At 42.6% G+C, this 16,509-nt stretch overlaps 1 protein-coding gene across 1 annotated transcript in view; it reads right to left on the bottom strand.

Annotated features, from left to right (window-relative positions):
* Nucleotides 1-12,309, bottom strand: part of BMPR1B (bone morphogenetic protein receptor type 1B) — a 222,748-nt gene extending 210,439 nt beyond the window's left edge. Inside the window, exon 1 of the mRNA XM_065633542.1 lies at nt 12,173-12,309. The gene's annotated coding sequence lies outside the window, so the exon portion shown is untranslated. The remainder of the gene's footprint in view (nt 1-12,172) is intronic.
* Between the last annotated feature and the right edge of the window lie 4,200 nt (nt 12,310-16,509).

The following is a 16,509-nucleotide window of genomic DNA, read 5'->3' as shown; positions in this document are numbered from 1 at the left end:
GAAAAAATCAGAGGCAAGAGAATTGGAGAAAAAGGGAATTATCAAGGCAGCAGATGAGCTCTTGCACGCATGCAGCTGCATTCACTTAAAGCAACCAGTTGCAACTGCAACACAGAAATGCATAGGAGCGGATATATAAAAATACTGCAATTAAAAAAAAAAAAAGTATTTGAATAGGTTACTGCACTCAAGGTGAATGTTGGATGAATGCAGCGGAAAAACAATTTATCAAAATGAAAAACAAATTTAAAAAAATGCTAATGGAATTGCTCTGGTTTACACACCCAACTTATTTCCTTGCTCTTCAGACTGTTTTCAAACACTCATCCTGAACCATCTCCAAAGGAAGAAAGGAGAGGAATTCAGTCAATATTGTACTTAAAGTCATGCATGAAAATTAATAGGATTGAGGTCCAACGTAAATGTTATTTTCGCAGCTAACAAACTACAAGACTGCAGTTCACCCAGTGAAAATAGAAATTATTTGAAAACTGATGAGTGGAAATTGTGCTTTTACTAATTGTAATCCACAAACTGCTAGGATTTGCAGCTAAGGAAAGAAAAGTCAGTAGCCTTCAATAAAGCCAAACCGAATTCCGTGGAGAGGACGTAAACGTCCTCCTAGGTGAGTCCTATGTGTACATAGCTGACACCGCTAAATACTGGAACAGAATCAGAAAATCTGACAACAACTGAGCAGCACCAGCCTGGCACCTGATGCTACAGAAACACTCCAGAGAGTAAGAACAAAAAGCTGCCTAAGGGCTGAAGAAGTGGACTTATAAGGGGAGATTAATAGGTGGCTACGTTCCAGATTAAATATAGGATGACATTAAGATATCAAAGCAATAAAAAGCACCTCACAAAAATAATTTGGGCGTGCAAACCCAGTAAATGCTGTAGGGAACAGAAAAAGGGCCTGAAGGTGATCAATGTTCTCTAAAAACACAAGCTTTTTCCCCACGATTGCTCCATGCATTCTCAGTGAGGGCAGGCAAAGCCGGAGGATGGAGAGCTTCCCTTAGCCCAGTACTAGGAGTGAGGGACTTCAGATGTCTCCACCTCTATCTCAGAAGTGGACGTAGGACATAGCAGGAAAAAGCAGGAGAGAGTTAATTTTCCGAAAACAAAAGCGGTCGTCTGTGGAACAATAAAACGAAGGATCCTCTGCACCTGCAGGAAAGCGTTAGAAGACAAGACGATGCACTCCAAGAATTTCTGGGTCATAAAACACGAACAGCCTCTAGAATTATCCAGACTCTAAGTTTTGTTATGTTTTAAATTGGGAAACTACAGAGTACTTTACCCATAGCTACAGTAGCTTGCACATCCTAATAAAACAAAAACAAAAAAAAACCCCAAACCAACAAAAAAACCCACCAAACTTTTTACATTGCTGCTGCTATCGTGATTCATTTCCACAGCTGATAGTAGAACTGTAACTAGGAAAAGCTGATTAAGGAAAAGTAAACAAGGCGAATTACACTGCACCCTCTCAAGGTCTGTAAAAATAACTTAAGTGAGCTTGTGTAATTTCTGCATTTTCAGACTTTTTGGTCAAGTGGAATAGGACGCTGGAAAACACACCATATGCATATACCTGACAGTAGCAGAGTGAGGAATTTGATTATATCCATTAAGATGAAGTTAAACCTCCTTCCCATCAGCAGTTTTGAAGATTTGTGAATAGCTAAGGATGGTGGTTTCCCATGAGTTTAAAGTGAGTTTATTCATCATCATTTGAGTTCCTCGGTGTATTTTTTGGATTAAAACACATTTTATAAGTCTGCTAAGAAACAATGACCTTCCAGTCTGTGATATCATTTGCCTCTTTTGGCAGGGTCATTTTGAACTGAACAAAATCATCTGTTGCTTTCATTTCAGACCTTTCATATCATCTACTGCCATTCTTTCCATGTAACTCATGAGCATAACATCTGCAGCTCCCTCACGTCAAATACCCTTTCCTCCCGCTGCTGAAGAGAAGGGCAACCCTCTAACAGATTGCTGCAGGGTCAGGTTTAAGGACCAGACCTTAAATCCGAATAAACAAGTTTAGCAGAACATCAGCTAAACCGCTAGCTCTGTTAAATTTTCAGTGTGAAAAGTCACAATTTGTCAGTCTCTCGCAGTGCCCCTCACCCTCGGGTCCACCCTCTTTGAGCGACAGCGAGATGGCAGCACCCCGCAAGATCAGCTGTAAGGACTCCAAAAATCAGAATCGAGTTCTGATGAGACACATTCCCACGTTTACACAGAAACATCTAATAGGCAAGGTTAAAAGCCGTTTGGTAAATTTCTCTCTAGACGTTTTTTTCAGTGAACTATGTACACGCGCTCCATATCATAGCCTGCTTTCCTAAAAATATAAGGTTTACAATCCTCATCTTTGTCATTTTCCACCTCTTCTGTTCTTCCCTCTGGTAACTGTTGAACCGTACAGCCCATATAAGCTAAATGTAACAGGAGAGAACACCCCAAAGACGGAACTACCATGAAATGTTTATCATTTGCAACACCTTTTACAAAATATTCTGATTATACTTAAATGAAATAATTTTTAAAGGTATTCTGCAAGACATATTTGGGGTTTATTATTTCTTTCAAATTAGATAATATAATTTGACTCTTGCAGTACTAATGTAAGAAACCACAGTAAAATATTTAACCCAGATATTTAAACATTTCAAAAAAAAGGGCTTTTAAAATATGTTTTCCCTTTAAGAGATTTATGGAAGAAACATTACAAAGAAATTATTGTATTTAAATGGGGACACCTCTGTTTTAAAAACACATGCGACAGCCAATCTTGTAGTACACAACTGCTCTTAGCACAACAAAACTAGGCTTTCATCTCCCAAATTACACACATTTATAGCAATAAAAACATTTCACATTAACCTGTCAGCCCTGGTGTATTTTCCTGATTACAGGAGTCAGATAACTAGGGAAGGAACAGTCTTTTAGAGGATGTTAGCACTAATTTTAACTGCATAGATTAACAAAATGTAAAGGGTTTTCAAGAACATAAACTGATCCTAGTTTTGCAGTTGAACAAACATTCAGCAGCTCTTCTGTTTTGGTAGCTAACCCGTTTTCCTGCTTTAAAAACGAAAATTAGAAAAAAAAAAAAAAAAAAAAAAAGGAAGAGGGGAGGTGGCCAAACCTGCACTAATTATCCTCCTTATCAGCCATACGTTCTGCCAGAGCTATGTTTTATCCATGTCTGAGGACAAGACAGAAAATGAAAGGAGGGGCAAAGACATCCCAAGTTTACAGTCACATACTCGGTTCCTTTGAAACCGGCTCATAGAAGTTAAGAATACGTGCGACAGGGTCGACTGCGCCGGCGCGCGCGGAAAGTTTCCGACATCGCCCTCGCCTGCCCGCGCAATGAGCCACCCGCGTGCAAACGCCATGCCCACAGCCAGGAGCGGCGTGTGAGCTGAAGGAAAATGAAAAAGGGCAGCAAATCCCCAAGATTAATGACTTCACACATGCATCCCTTGCGCTGCAGCCCAGGGCTGTCTCCCCAGCCCCCAAACTGCACAGTTCTGCCACCATCGCACGGTTTCCATCCTCATTCAGCAAAGATTAGCACATAGATCTGTCCACGGCGTACGCTTGATGAAAATCACCCTAATTACCTTCTCTCAGGTACAAGCCTTTTCAACAACGCGGCCCCTGGTCTTACACCTCACCTTAAATACTTTAGGGGAAAACACTGAAGGGACAGCAAGATTCTGAAAAGGTTGTTCTGTGCAGAAAATTTCTCACAACTCTTCACATTAATTTAGTATTCGTCCCCCACCATCTCTCTGTATTTGATGATAAGGCTTATGGACAGCAAGCAGTTTAAGATGTAGTTTAAAGTTGCTAGCAGCTGTTCTGTAATAATTTCCAGTCCCCGCAGAAAGAAAAAGACACTGCTTAGTCCATTCTTACATCTAGAGAGAACAGGTAACTGGAGCAACGTCTGTTAGAAAGAGAAAAATCACCTGTAATTTAGCATACGTTTTCTCTGAAACAACAGATCATCGCCTGGGATAGTTCAAAAGCCTTACATACCTGAATTAAATCTTGCAGTACACAAGCCGAATAGGAAAGGTAATTATTTTCATTTTAAAGGTGCTGAGTTTGCTCAGGGAAGTTAACAAGCACCAGGTACGCACATGCATGCTTTGTAATCAAGCCGACAAACCACCAAACCAGTGATGATCAGCCAGTGGTCACCCAGAAAAGACTAGCTGGGTTTGCAACTGCTGCCTGGGACAGTAATGCCATTTAGAGCACAGATTTTTCCCCCCCACACACTGGACCAACATGCCAGTTTAAGCATGATATTACTAATTCTGTCTAAACTGGTTGAAGAGGTAAAATAACCTACACAGATATAATAAATCCATGCTTTCAATACATGTTGCCCACACTATAGCTGCAACACCTACACTTTAAAGTGCAGACTAAAGGAAAGGCTCAACACCAGAGCCTGGAATGAAAATGGGAATTGCTGTGTGCATCCTTCAAGGATTTTGTTATAATCCTTTTCAGTGTTTGCCATGATCGCTAACCATTAATGGAACACACAGACAGCTGCTGCTTGAAGTAACCTGTCCCTTCGGTCCTCAGCCAATGTGAGATGCAGAGGCGGTAAAAGTCTTGACCTTCCTCTGCAAACTTCCCTCTGCTTTCTCTCCCCAGGGTAGGGTTGGGTGACAGCATTCTCCTTCTCGTACCTTCAGACAACTCACAGGGTTTGTTTCAGTGTACTGAAGCTATTTGTTCACTCCAGTCCAGCGGGCACCTGAGCACCTTGCACCACTGTACCCATTGGTAGCACGCTAAGTTCTGGATGTTATACCATTCCTGTCACTTAGCCTATTCACAAAGCTAAAACCAAACGCAGAAATGTTGCAGGACCTCTGTTGGTATCACTTCGTTTGGATCTTCTCCACCCTACCTCATGGGTACCCTTCCACTATTTTCAACTTAAAAAAAAAAAAAACCAACACATCTCTAGCCTTTGACATCTGTCAAGTACCATTTGAGAGTATCGCCTATTCTAGAGTCACAGGGGAAATAAATTAATTTCTGAGAAAGATAGCATCTTCAACTGTTCATTTCTGTGCTAGCCAGCCAAGCCAAGGCAGGCTTCATGGGAGGATGGATTGCTCCGCTTTTCTTGCGGACAGTGACGGAGGTTCCATCTCATCCGAGCTGGGGAAGAAACAAAACAAGGCTTTGCACTGATGCGGACCAGGCACATTCCCACCACCTGCCCTACCGCAGGAAAGACAACAAGAGCTCAGGCACAGCAGCTCCTCAAACGCTCCAGCAATTCCCAAAGCGACTGCCCATTTAGGCCCCTAATTTTATGGCAAAGCGCTTTTAAAAGCTTAGCTCAGCCTTCAAATAGTTAATTTATCCTTAATAGTACTGCTTTTGGTCAATCGGACTATTTACAGATTACTTCTCGACTTGAGTCCAATCCAGTATTTCAGCATGACTAACATAAAAAACATTTCAAAAGGCATTTCCATACATAAGACAACTCCTGCCTGTATGCGAGGGCCCCACCAACTTCTAAAAAAAAATTCAGCATCAATGATTAAACCAGTAAAAAAATATATCCATTTACAGAAGTAGAGTCACACAATTTTAGTTTTTTATTAAATTTGCAGGAAGAGAAAAGAAATGCCAAGAAAGGTTTGTAGAAACAGCTGACATGCTACTAAGAAATGACATTGAGATTAATAATTTCAAATATACGTGCAGCAGTTGAGAGCAGAAGGGCAGTACAGAAATAGATAAAACCCTTTTGACAGGCTCGCATTTCTTAACAGTGTTCCAAGTCATACTGCCTAAACTGGCAAGATGAATCTGAAAAACTTAACTCTGCCCAAAGTATGAAATCTACTCTTTTGCAGAAAGCTAGCAAAACATTTATGCAAAAATTAAGCTTTAAATCAGTCCAATGGTATGAAGCACCCCCACACAAACAACTCAGGATTCAAGCCTCAAAAAATAAGAAAAGAGTTTGCAAGCGAGAGGATTAAAAACTATTATAACTTCCACAAAACCTTAAAAACAGTAAGTCATGAGAAAATTCCACAAGTTCAAAACACAGCATTTGTGTTGCTCAGATCACATATCAGTTCTTGTCAGGAAAGCAAATTTCAGCCAAAATGAAACAGTCCTCAAGGACGCCATAATCCAGTTACAGAGATGCTTGGTTACTCCCTGTCAATGGTTTTCTGAGTTAAAAAGTTATAAAGGTTATCTTTATTTTCTTTCATTTTTAATTGGAGTAAACTAATGACTCCTGCAGGCCCTCACTCAGCAGCGTCCCTATTACACTGACCAGCCCAATAATGCTGCGTGGTCCCCACTGTGAACAATTATTTTGGTGGGTCTTTTTTCGTGGTTCTGACTTGCTTGTGGACGAAGCACAAGGGAAACAGAGAAGCCTAAACTGTTGTGATATGCAGTTATCAGAGAAAAAAATAATTAGCTTCAAGTTAAAACTGTAATCATCCTCCTCTTCAGATGCTCAAATACGCTGCGACTGTCAGGGGAAAAAAAAAAAAAAATCCTGTTCTTTCCATAAAATACAAACATGCATCTATGTGATACCATTGCTGCTCGTGTACCGCTGGCAAGCATAATTTACATGCCCTATGTAAATATAGTTAACCCCTATATAAACCCTCAAAGTTTACCATCCATTTCCAATTAGTGACAAAATTATAGTGGAAAACTGGTTTGCTCTTTAGCTATAGTAAGGCAATTATATCTGTGCCAAGGCAAACCTGAAAAAGGAGATTAATTTCTGTGGGAAGCATGTTAACCGTCATAAGAAGCTCGCTTCACGTGACAATGGCGGGTGTCCCAGGAAAAGCACTGAGCCAGAGGACTGTGGTTTGAACACAGAAATCACACCAGCAATCTTAAGTCAAAGCATTTCTTACCATCACCCAAACAGTAATTATACAAGGATTTTAAACCCTAAACACAAGGCAGATTCAAAGTTTCACGTTCGTAATAGTTGCAAGGTGCTGAAAGTGGTAGCCCTGAATGCCTGCCTAGGAACACTTGCCAATAAAGGAAAAAGACAATAAACTTGTAATATTTTTAAAGATGAAAGCGCGAAGCAGCCTGTGAGTAACTAAAGTCTCATTCTGCCCATTCACGGCAGCTTGGACTCATTCTTGACCCAAGGGCTCAAAACACTTTACAAGGGGTACTTGTGTCTGCACCCTGCTGGACAGAAACCAAGATGCGGAGGGTTTAGGGTCCAATCCTGTGGCATCTTCTTGAAGTACCAGGACCCTGCTCAACTAAAAGGGTTTCTCCGCTTCAATTCTCGAGTAGGACAAGACCCTACAAGACTTGCCTATGAATAAAAGAGGTCTATGATGCTTGCATACACTTAATTGTATTTCTGCAGGCTATAAAAGTCTCGCTATATTCATTTTAACAAACTGTACCGGAAAGTTATGCCTGAAGAGAAATTCCCTGTTAGGGAAAAAAAAACCCACACAACTGTTCATGCAACTTCAGTAGCAAAAGCAAACAGCTAATTAACCTTATCTTCATTACACTGTCCTGACTTTGCAACACATCTGGCACAGAAGCAAGAATTTGTTTGCCGTGTCCAAATCTTCTCACGTACGTACATGAGCCTACAATCAACAGGCTCTGAAGCAAATCTGATTGAGCCTGTATATCTATATAGTATAGCGTACCTATACCCTCTGCACTGTATTCTATATGCACACTTGTGTATGTCATTTCATCGTCGCTTCCAGGGAAAAGAGAAATTGGCAGACACATGAAGAAGACTGTACTTAACTATCTGCTTACAAATAAAGCTGTATTTGTGTACTTAAGAGACAAAAACAAACTCGCCAAACCCTGGTCAAACACACATTATCAATCCAAGGCAAATAAATCTATTATTTCACCCATATTTTTGTGGTGTGTTTTTGGGTTTTTTTCTGTAAAATAAATGCGTGCCTAAAATACAATCTTCAACATTTCACTTCTTCATAGTCTGTTTTAAATACAACTATTTTACCTCGGCCAAAACTGGTAAAAATAAAGGAAAGCAAAATGGACAAAAGGTCAGGTTATATTGAAATTGAAATATTTCTCAGAAGAGCTCTTTCTACCAAAGAAGATAATCACAAGGGTAAAGTCTCATTTGATCCTTAATCGACATTTGTATTTTCAATTTAGGAAGGGGGAGAATTAACCTAAAGCTAATTACAGTCTTGATTCTACAAACCTGCAAGTGCATAATTTTATTCACGTAAGTGTTCCTCAGTGAAGTTATGCATAAGCAAATACATTTGTAGCTTAAGGGAATAAGTCTTGAATAACTTAACCTTTTAAACACTTGTCTTTTAAGTGGCTGATTTATAAATATTTCTTATACACAACCCATTCTCTGGAAACTCTGCGGACCTGTATCTGCAGTCCTGCAGGCCACCACAGATTACTCCATGTACCAATTATATGGGGCTCGAAATTGTAACCACAACTTCCACGCAAACGCTGTTGCACCATCACATGAGAACTCGCTTTACATCCAGACTCAAATAGAAAATAACTCTGTCAGCCTGATTTCCCAAGGAAATGTTTAGACTTGCTTATCTGTGGATAAACACGCCTGCCAGACCCTCTCTAATAAGTTTTGAGCCTATTGGCCAATTATAACCAAATTTGACATAGGCTGGGAGGCCTACGAGATATCGTAAAGAATAATTGATCACATAGAAATTTCTTTACAGCTTGATGAGGTGTTGACACTTGGAGCAAAGAAAGGTAAACTCAGTAACGTAATGCATGAAAAACCTGCTATAATGTAATCAACACTACTTTATAAAGTATTTTAGTTACCTCAAAATCATTTCCCTACTAAAAAAAAAAAAAAAAAAAAAAAAAGTCCAGCACTTACAGAAGCTGTGATAGATAAATCTTTCTTCCTTTCCTGCACTCAAAGGAACAAGGCTGTTGATGTAAAGCATGATACCACCCACAGATATCATCAGAATGTTACAATTTGTAGACTTTTAAAACCTTATCACGTAACTCTGTTGCGTTTTTGCTAGCTCAACCAGGTAACAAAACAGCAAGAGGAAAGTGCTTATCAGAAGCAAGCCCAGCCTGAAACGTGCAGTAATACAGAAACCAGCTTGGCACACGAAAAGTTCAGACCAAAGTGCAGCATCTTCTAATGAGTTTCCTCCAAATTTTGCCGATCAGCAGCAACATTTTCAGTTTGTTCCACAAAATTTATAAACAGGAGCTTGTAGCTTCTTGAAAGGAACAAAAGTCCAAATGGCAACAAGTCTAGGACATATTTTATAGTTTGCTCTACGAGTCACCACGAATAGAAGTAATTAATTTGTTTCTGTTCAATATTTGCAGTATTTACATCATAATGTTCTATCGCTTTGGCATAAACAAGTCAAATACTGATACATCTATAAATCATCACCAAATCCTCACCAAGAGTAACGACAACCAAGATAACCACTTTTCTATCCTTGCGACTTCCCTAAGGTCAGTAGAAAATACCTGTGGCAAGTTTTCAGAGACTTTTCTGGCTTAGCCCAGGCCGTAAACTCTGGGCAATGGCTGTCATTAGCAGTGGCGTTTAGGCTGGGCCAACAGACACCCCTTCTCTACCCCCAATACACTGAGTGGGCATTGCATTCATAAGACAAATCGAAGCAGTCCCTTCCCCACAGGATTTACAGTCTAGGTAAGTGCTTTGTAGTCAACGGCAAGCGATCAGTAGTTAAGAAACGGAACAGCTTATAAACATTCATCTGGGGAAAAAAAAAAAAAAAAAAGAAAAAAGAAAAAAAAAAAGAAAAAGTTAATCTTATTTCTTGGGAGTAGTAACACATAATTTCCCACCTGAGCATCAGACTTCCTCTCATTGTTTCCTTGCACCTGGCAACAGATATAATGTCTTATGTATTGAAGCTCTTGTTTTCTAGGAAACAATACACAGACAAGAATGACAGAAACAGGCAAGAAAGACGAGACGCTGGGAACAGCCTTTGTGAATATGTCAGTTTACATCATTACCAAGCAAAGCTCCTTAAAAGAGAGTTTCAAGACCTGAGGGCTTGATTCTGCAAAGCGATGAGTGCTCTGGCCTCACTGCAGCGAAGACCCCAGCACATGCATCACTTTAATTACACAAGTGCACCAATTAAAATGGACCTGCTCATATCCTTAAAATTAAGCATGGGCTTAAGTGCCAACTTGAAGCCAGGGCATTGAGTATCCTGGCCTGCGAGAAGAACTGCTAGGTCAGGGATGCACCCACGCACAAATATAGACAGGAACAGATACAGCTGCCCCAAAGGCCTGAGTTGTTGGGGTTTTTTTTCCTGATTGCACAAGTGTCAATCAGGAGCAGCTCAGCTGAAGCCAAGCAGGGTAGTAGGTTGTGGGAAGACAGTCAAAGCCCCTTAGGTTGTATTTACTCTGGTGAATTCCGTATTTTGAAATAACTGCAACACTGTTTCATAACATTGCACAATTTCAACACATCAACCAGAAAACCTACTTACAAGCAGATGATGAATTCATCATATCACCCGAATAGTAGAATGCTGCTTTGGTTTTTTGTTTGCTCTTACAGACCTCTGAAAGGAATCCACTCCCTGCACACACAGAGATGTCAGGAAAAGAAAGCAGGAGCGAGTAGTGCCATAAGCTTCTCGCCAATTGTCAGAGATTATTTTGTCCTCTGTAGGCAACTACACGGTAGCCACTCTGTCGAATAAACGTACGCTACCTCCATGAGTTACTCCCAGAGACTGTAGCTTTTAACATCCTAACTTTAACATTCCTATCATTCAAAATGATCCTTTCTTAGGAAATAACGATGGCTGTAGTCATTGTCCCTCCTCTTAAGGTAAACTTTAATAAAGCAAAAGAGAGCATTTCAGCCTGAAAAGTGGACAACAGAGGAAACACTAGAAGTTTATAAAAGCATAAATGGGACAGAGAGGAACAGGGACCAATTCTGCACTATGTCTATGCAAGACATAGATGCTATCAAATGAAGGTTCAAAACAAAAGGCTGTGGTATGTGACAGGGTGTAGAGTTAACACTATGAAATTCCTTGCCACAGCATGTTGCAGACGCTAAAAGTTTACACAGGGTCAAGGGGCAATCATAGCAATTCATGGAAGGGAAAAATCAGTTGAAGCTATAAAGACACCAGCTCTCCCTTAGGGAGCATCCAAGCTGCAAATGATTGCATGCTGAGAGAGCCTTCTGGAGAATTATCTTTACACGCCTGCCTTATTTTTACACCCCACCCTGCCCGGGCACCACTTTTTGCACTCTCGGACCCAGGACGCCAGATAGGCCTCTGGTTTTATCCACACGAGCCTGCTCAACAGTGAGACTTTCTGTAATTTACATTCAGCAGGATCTTAAGTAGCCAAACACTATGTTTCTGAGCTGTGTCACCCAAAAACCAAAAAAAAAATCGAGTGCTGTGATCTGACTGGTAAATCAGAGTTCAGTTCAGCCCATCACAAGTGACAAAGCTCATCAGTTAACAATCCTGGACCACTGTGCAAATGATTACCACTTCCCAAAGATTCATCCAGCCCTCCATCACCTTCAGTTACAAAACAAGACACACCACGACAAATCGGCATTTTGGTTTAAAGGCGCATTCAGGGAGAGAGCTGAAGATTAACCGCCAGCTTCTGGGGCACGAGTAACGAGATCGTATCAACGTGCAGCGTGTGACCAAGGAGAAAAAGTCCAACACGTTCCTCCCAGCTGGGGCCAGTAACACACTCCGCCGCAGCTTCTTCGTTAGGAATAGCCTAAGGCAAATGCTCGATGGCACCCGCGGGACGGATGGCAGCCAGCCGAGCACCCCAGCCGGGGCCAGCCGAGCCCCAGGGCTGGGCTGGAAGGCGCGGGCGAGCTTTGGGAGCGCTCCGCTCGCCAAGGCGGGCACGGAGCCTGGGCCAGCCGAGGCTGCCCGGGGGGCACGTCCGCGGTGCGGGGCGCTCGCAGGCCGGTCGGGACCACCAAGACCCGGGGATCCCCCTCCTCCCCGAGCAGCCCCGGCCGCGCAGGTGCCCGCATCCCCGCTCCCAACCCCGGCCCCAGCGTCCTTACCGACCGCGGGCTCCGCGGGGCTGGCCGGCCCCGGGGCTGCCTCTCCCGCCGCGCTCGCAGCCCGTCTGCCGCCTGCACACACCCCCCTTTTCCCGCCCGGCTCGCAGCCTCTGTACTTGAGTTCGGGTTGCTTTGGGGTTTTCTTTCCCCTCTTCTCGCCCTCTCCAGCTCCCACTAGTGATCGCACGCCCGGCGGAGGAGCGGCCGCCACCGCCCACTCCCGCCCCCCCGCGGGCGGCCGGCGCGGAGCTGCCGCCTCCCCGGCCCCCGCCGCCCCCCGAGGGGACCCTCGGTCACCCCCTGCCCACCCCCGGGGACGGGGCTTAACGGGCCCGTTCCCCACATCCATGAACCGCCGGCCGAGCCACCGGCCAAGCCCCGCCGCGCTGGGCTGGGAGGATTAAGAGAAGCGAGATAATTCACCGCCGGGATTAAATTAGCAGAGAGAAAACAGCGTGGGAACAGCCGATTGAGAAATGCATCGCCAATACATTGTGCAGCATCCGTAGCATCGGCAATAGCTTATCGCACAATGTAAGCGTAGATACTCCTGCTGTAACTTGTACTACAGCTCAACAAGTAGTCCAGGACCATCCCGTGCTACCTTAGAGGCACAACAGAAAACTCAGCCCAGGGTTTTCAATCACGGTATTATTTTGTTACTGCTTCCCTCTTTTCTATGACTGATTAAAGAAAATAACAGATCAGCAGTTCAGGTTATCATATTAGAAGCCTATGAGCATGGGTTAGTCCATTCTAACACACATTGAAATTTGTGACTTCTGAGAAAGAGGTGAATTTGAAATGGGAATATTTGAGGAATGGCTACATCAGCATTTTAGTGTGCATCAGGAGAGCACTTTGAAGCAGTTGTGGAGCAGCCTCAGTGCACGGACCGCAAACAGTGAGCCACAAAATACATCCCAGGAGGGCACCTAACGCACTTTGGGGCAAACACGGATCACACACACACGACAAGGTCCTCAGCACCAGCTCTTTCAGATGGCAAATCCACCGAGTCACGCTCGCTGGTGCTACAGAAACAAATTCCCCTAACTTGATGTAGTTTCAATTTCTCACACACAAGACTAGTCAATATTCTCCCTTGCTTTCCAAGGGGGGTGTTATAGTATTGTTATAATCATGTACACGGGAGCTAGCCTATCCCCCTTGGATTCAGAACATTCAATTTGCAGAATATTGCATCAATATTTGGGGGCGGCAACATGGAGCAGAGACCAAACTCGCTCCCAAGAAGGGGAGCTGCTTCCACTGCATCTCCCCGTGTCCTTGGGCCCTGTACTCTCTCTGCCACTGGAGGCGTGGGGTTTTTTGTACTTTATACATGCCTCAGTCAATACTAGAGGCAGAGGCAGAGACGGGTTTATTGCTAGCCGAGGGAGATTTGGAAATGCTGAAAAATCTAGGAGAAAACTTGTTCCAGCAAGATTTCTGGATGGCTGTTTTGTGAAATCTGTGTATGCAAGTTGTCCTTGTGCACTTCGTGCTCCGCACTGCTTTTGGCCTGTATTCTAGCCACAGCTCATTATAACACAGGTATATTGTCTGTTGTGAGCCTCACGTTTCCCTCTCAGCAGCGATGCTTCGCTTCTTAATTCGTTTCCCTCTTCTGTTTGCCTCCTGTAGACAAACAAGTGAAGACTCAGCCAATTAGAAGTACTGGCTCTTCTAGAAACAGCAGAGTAACTGCCCCGTGCTGCACTGGCAAGAGAAACCTAGAAAACAGAGAACTCAAGAGGAAAAAAAACACCCCCACTCTCAGGAAGTAATAAAGAGAAGGATGAAAGGGAAGAGAAGACATAAAAATAAATAGAAAGGGAACAAAAGGAAGGTGTTACAGAATTAAAAAGTGCAGTAAAGCGAAACAGTTGGCAATGAGAAAAGAAGCATTATGAACACCTTTGCTTCACACTGCCAAACCGAGAGACTGAAAAGTGCGGTTGCCTTTGAAGCACAAAAATAATTAAATATCCATTGAGTATGTGAGAGTCAAGGATTTGTGCTATAGCGCTCCGATGCCAGCACAGAGCCCAAAAGGAGCGAGTCGTTTACCCAATATCCTTGAAAATCTACAGCAAATCTTCAAAAACGTGTGCGCTTCTGAGCTGCAATGAATCAGCAGCCACTGAAGTTGTGCAGTCCTGGACTGAGCTCTAATGAAAACATAGCATTTTCCCTTTTCTCTCCACCACCTCCAGCTAATCTCTTCTAACTGGATCACTTCAGGCACCATTCTTTAACTCCTAATTATATCAGACCTGATTATAACAACACTTGAATGAAAACCGCTCAGAAATATTGAGCTCCCAGTGCCAATACCAAAAAGCAGATGTACTATTTCTGAACAACACACCGTTTGAAGATGTTGGGTAATTGTCTAAATCTTTTATCGTTGCTAAGGTAAACAGATGAAACCACAAAAATGTTTGAGCCTCCTGGCAAAGTTGTCAGCCTGTTTTCGCCTTCCTGACCTCTAAGCATTGAGCACTGTGCTACTCCTCTCCAATTCCTTCAGATACAGTGAGGAGATCCTCCCCAAACACACACAAATAAACCATCCGGTGGAAAAACAAATACTCTGCGATCTCTTCACCGTTTGTCTATGTTTAGAAAAGACAACAATCCTTTCTATTCTAGCACCAAATACTCCGTCTCTTTCCAAAACAGTAGTATTCTCTTTCTGTCCAGTAAAGAGCTCCGTGGCCCTGAGCTTTGGGTGTTGCTTTTCCTCGGTAAACAACTTCGCCAAGTCTGTTTGTCATTTGGTGGCCCTGTGTATTTCACAAGGGAAAAAATAAACACATGCAAACAATTTATTCCCAATTTCCTAACTGCTGATCAGACGTTACAGTTTTCCTACCGTACCAAAGTTGCAGGTTTCAGTAACGCAGCAAGAAATAGTGTTATCACGTCAGATTAAATAGTCTGCTCTTTACTGTACTGACAATATTTTGTGGCTTTCTTGCAGTCCTGTGACACAATTACAGCTCATCTTCAACACTCAATACCAAACTTTGTCTTTGTTTACTCACGGATTATAACCGATGGTTCTCTGCCATCTGTTTGCTGGAGTATAGTACCTGTAGTGTAGTGCTGCAATTTTCAAATCAGCCTTTAAACCCTGATAAACAGAATATGAAAAAGCTCCATCAGTCAGCTAGAAAATGACTTAGGAAAGACATAATTGCCACATACACTTTGTCAGAAATGCTTTTGTTCAGCAGGTATACTGATCATCTACCCAATGCCTTTTGACGTATGCTTATAGAAAAATTTAAAAAACCCCCATACCAAACAAGTAAAATACGTTTTACTGTCTAAGAGTTGATCCAAACATTATCTGCAGACTCAAGTTATGCTTGTTTATATGCAGCACAGTCGTATTCTATTTGCTGCACAAATTCTAGAAGCTTAAGGTCAAATGTGCTTCTTGTTACTGCACTTTGCCATAGGATGCATACGTACATATATGTGGGTGTATTACAATGGGAGTAAACCAGTGACAACCCATCTCAATAAAAGGAGAGGAACAAGAAGAAAGGGTACATGCTTCCCATGTGAAATGGTAATTGTGAGAGGCACAGAGAATTGGAAAGAACATAAAAGGCACTATATTTGAACAAAATTATTTAAGACAGCCGTTCCCAAACTGAGATCCAGGGACTAAGTCCCTCCTGGGGAGACCAGCTGGCTGGCTGCCCCAGCATCGTTCACCAGCAAGAGGAGCCAGCACTCAGCCACAACATCCTCCACCGGTTCCAATATGTATGTCCTCTCCTCCTGAATTCCTGGCCTTTGCAGTCCTTATTGATTTAAATGGGGCTCGAAAGCCTTCAGAACCGAGCACTGGGCATCTTTACTAAATAAGAAAGTTTACAGTGCAGAAGTCTGTAGAGGAAATGTAAAAGAATAAAAACAAACGCCTGTCTCCAGGACAATAGCAGCAGGGAAGAATACCCTCTGATTAAAAGTACATCTGTTGCCTGTAATGTTTTTCATTTCAGTTAAACTGCTCTGTCTTAAAGTGCAGACAAAATACCCCGGATTTAGGGTACATCCCAAAGCGCCCACGTACACCTTGCTGATCACAGGGGTGCACCCGAGTCCAGCAAATGGACGTGCCCAAGGCAAACAAACTGGGACAAACTGGGACTTCAGGCTCCACTCTTTTTTTGTGGATTTTGTTATTGTTTTTCCAGCCTTCAGCAGTATTTTGTACTTCTGTCCTCTGAACCACTTTTTTACAATATGGATTAATCCTTTTTCCAGTTTAAAGAAACAGCTGAGATAGCTAACTTGAACAATTTCATATTCTG

The sequence above is a fragment of the Caloenas nicobarica genome, chromosome 4, assembly GCF_036013445.1.
Source record: "Caloenas nicobarica isolate bCalNic1 chromosome 4, bCalNic1.hap1, whole genome shotgun sequence".
NCBI classification, from domain to species: Eukaryota; Metazoa; Chordata; class Aves; order Columbiformes; family Columbidae; genus Caloenas; species Caloenas nicobarica.
Note: the sequence above shows the minus strand (reverse complement) of the source record. Positions and strands in the feature narration are given on the sequence as shown.